Consider the following 3,993-nt stretch of genomic DNA (forward strand, 5'->3'; position numbering starts at 1 on the left):
TTTTTTTTTTTTTTTTTTAATAGGTGACAGGCGACACCGAGAGTGGTGTCGCTCGACACCAGCCCTGTTTTACCTAAAACACGAAAAAGAAAAACGAAAATCAACTGAAACAAAGGACTTATGTATAGACTCACCAGTGGATTGCCTTCCACCAAGTGCTTGTTTAAAGTCATTAGCTTGACTTAATGGTGATTCAGGCAGGAGGTGCACCATCCAGAGGAACAATGTGTCCATCCGGAATTTCAGCTTTGGCCCAGTAATGCTTCACCCTTTTTCCATTCACTGTGAACTCCCTGCTGCCATCTGGTGTGAGGAGGACGATGGCACCATAGGGGCGAACCTCTTTGACTATTAAAGGACCTGACCATCGAGAACGAAGTTTACCAGGAAACAATTGCAAACGAGAGTTATACAGAAGTACCTGATCATTCGGTTCGAATTGCCTGGAGAGGATTTTTGAATCGTGATACGCTTGGTCCTCTCTTTGTACAACTTCGAATTCTCATAGGCATGGTGCCTGATTTCATCCAACTCATTCAGCTGTATCAGTCTCCTTTCTGCAGCAGACTTGATGTCGAAATTCATCAGCTTTATCGCCCAGGCTGCCTTGTGTTCGATCTCCACTGGAAGGTGACAGGGCTTTCCATAGAGCAGGTGGAAAGGTGTGGTGCCTAGAGGTGTTTTGAATGCTGTCCTGTACTCCCAGAGTGCATCGTCCAACTTTGCAGTCCAATCCTTTCGAGTTTTGCCCACTGTCTTCTCCAGGATCTCCTTAATCTGACGATTCGAGACTTCGACTTGTCCACTCGTCTGAGGGTGATAAGGAGTTGCAACTCGATGATGAACTCCATATTTCCTGAGGAGTTTCTCCAAAATCTTGTTAATGAAGTGAGAACCACCATCACTTATAACAATTCGAGGCACTCCAAAACGAGGAAAGATGATGGTCTTGAACATCTTAAGAACCACTGAAGAATCGTTGGTGGGACTGGCAATGGCTTCGACCCACTTTGAAACATAATCAACAGCAACCAGTATGTACTTGTTCCCATAAGAAGAGGGAAAAGGACCCATGAAATCGATACCCCAGCAATCAAATACCTCAACCTCAAGGATGAAATTCTGTGGCATCTCATGTCTTTTGCTGATCTTTCCTCTCCTCTGACAAGCATCGCACTGCGAGATGAAAGCATGCGCGTCGCGAAACATGGTAGGCCACCAAAAGCCTGCTTGAAGAACCTTAGACACTGTTTTGAATGTCGCAAAGTGTCCAGCATATTCGGATCCATGACAATGAAACAGCACCTCTGGAACTTCTGACTCTGCAATGCATCTTCTGTAAATCCCATCGGAACTGTGCTTGTACAGATATGGCTCATCCCAGTGGTATCTTCGCAGCTCTCTCAGGAACTTCTTCTTTGCATAGCCCTTAAAGTTCTCAGGCTCAGCCTCTGCAGCGAGATAATTGGCAATATCAGCATACCAAGGACGTTGGGTGGCAGATACAGCAGCTGAACTGATCTCAGGAAGTCTGCTTCGAATTCGAGACGTCTCTGTGTTCGGCTGAGCAAGGTGACGCACGACACTAGTGGTGGTGTCGCTCGTCACTGACGTTTCTCCAATTCGAAAAACCTGCAATTCTTCGTCAAACCTGCTTTGGAACTCGGTTTCCACATAGTATACATTCTCTTCTGGCAGGAAATCATCTATGGGTACGTCGTCTTCAACCCTGATGCGTGAGAGATGATCTGCAACACCATTCTCAACACCCTTCTTGTCCTTGACCTCAATATCGAACTCTTGAAGGAGTAACACCCATCGCAGTAATCTCGGCTTTGCATCCTTCTTCTGCATCAAGTATTTGAGTGCAGAATGATCTGTGTGCACAATCACCTTCGATCCCACAAGGTATGTTCGAAATTTCTCAAAAGCAAAGACCACAGCCAACAGCTTCTTCTCAGTGGTAGCATAATTCCTTTGAGCATCATCCAGAGTTCGACTGGCATAGTAGACTGCATGAAGCTTTTTGTCCTTCTTCTGACCTAGAACAGCACCAACAGCAAAATCACTAGCATCACACATCACCTCAAAAGGCAAATTCCAGTCAGGAGGCTGCACGATAGGGGCGCTTATCAGAGCATGTTTGATCTGTTTGAACACAGCAAGACACGCATCTGTAAACTCAAACTTAGCATCCTTGCATAGCAGAGCAGTAAGAGGACGTGCAATCTTGCTAAAGTCTTTGATGAAGCGACGATAGAACCCTGCATGACCCAGAAAGCTTCTAACCGATTTCGCAGAATCAGGTGGTGGCAAGCTCGTCATGACTTCAATCTTCGCGCGATCAACTTCGATGCCAGCTGCAGAAACCTTGTGCCCAAGCACAATCCCATCTCTGACCATAAAGTGACACTTTTCCCAGTTAAGGACCAAGTGCTTCTCTTCACAGCGAGCCAGAACTTTGCAGAGATTATCCAGACAGTCCTTAAAAGATGATCCGTAAACTGAGAAATCATCCATAAAGACTTCCATGAAATCCTCAATCATGTCAGTGAAGATAGACATCATACATCTCTGAAATGTCGCAGGAGCATTACAAAGTCCAAAGGACATCCTGCGATATGCGAAGGTGCCGTATGGACATGTAAAGGTGGTCTTCTCCTGATCATCTGGGTGGATAAGAATCTGGAAAAATCCTGAGTACCCATCGAGGAAGCAGTAGTAGGGATGGCTTGCAAGTCTCTCCAACATCTGATCAATAAAGGGCAATGGGAAGTGATCTTTCCTAGTCGCTGCATTCAGCTTCCTGTAATCGATGCACATCCTGTGTCCAGTCACTGTGCGCGTTGGAATCAGCTCATCCTTGTCATTCTTCACAACTGTAACCCCTCCTTTCTTAGGAACCACGTGCACAGGATTGACCCAAGCACTATCTGAAATTGGATAGATGATTCCAGCTTCCAGCAGCTTCATGATCTCCTTTTTGATGACGTCCTTCAGGTTAGGGTTCAACCTGTGCTGGTGTTCGATCGATGACTTCGACTCATCCTCCAGGTGAATTCGATGCATGCACAAGTCTGGTGAGATACCTGAAATATCATCAAGAGAATAGCCAAAAGCTTTGCGATGCTTGCGCAGCTTGCTCAGTAGTAAGGTAACCTCAGCATTGTTCAAGGAAGAGTTGATAATGACTGGATAAGTAGAATTAGAGCCTAGGAATGCGTACCTTAGCCCTGCAGGGAGTTTTTTGAACTCAATCTTGGGCGCTTTCTCCTCACTCCAGTCGGATAGCTGCTTCACCTTCGCAGGAGTCTCAAGCTGTTCAATCTGCGATGTTAGCTGCATCACATGCTCGCTGGAGTCCAACATCTTCGAGTAAGATGCTGAAATTTCGTCCAAGTGTTCAGCTTCAGATGCAGACGTGGTCAGAGCTCTCTCAAGTGGGTCTGTAGGCAGCATCTCATGGAAAATCTCCTCAGCAAACTCTGTGAGAGTGTCGACATAGAAGGTCTGACCATCGATGGTGGGCTTCTTCATCAGCTTGTCCATGTCAAAGTTCATCACCAGATCTCCAACATTCAGAGCAATCCTGCCTTTTCTGACATCGATGATAGCACCTGCTGTAGCTAGAAAAGGTCTCCCAAGGATAAGAGGATCTTTAGGCTCCTCACCATACTCCAGAACCACAAAATCAGTCGGTATCATGCAGTCTCCAACCTTGATTGGAACATCCTCTAGCACCCCTTCAGGTATCCTTGTCGAACGATCAGCTAGGATGAGAGATATCCTTGTTGGCTTGAAATCAGTCATACCGAGATTGACAGCCACTGAATAAGGCATGAGGTTAACACTTGAACCCAGATCACACAGCGATCTCTTGAATCTCTCTGTGAAGATAGAGCAATCCAAGACAAAGCTTCCTGGATCAGACAGCTTCTCTGTGATTCGGTTCTGAATCACTGCACTGACCTGCTCAGAAATCATCATCACTCC

Source organism: Eutrema salsugineum, unplaced genomic scaffold (assembly GCF_000478725.1).
Source record: "Eutrema salsugineum unplaced genomic scaffold, Eutsalg1_0 scaffold_14, whole genome shotgun sequence".
Taxonomy (NCBI): Eukaryota; Viridiplantae; Streptophyta; class Magnoliopsida; order Brassicales; family Brassicaceae; genus Eutrema; species Eutrema salsugineum.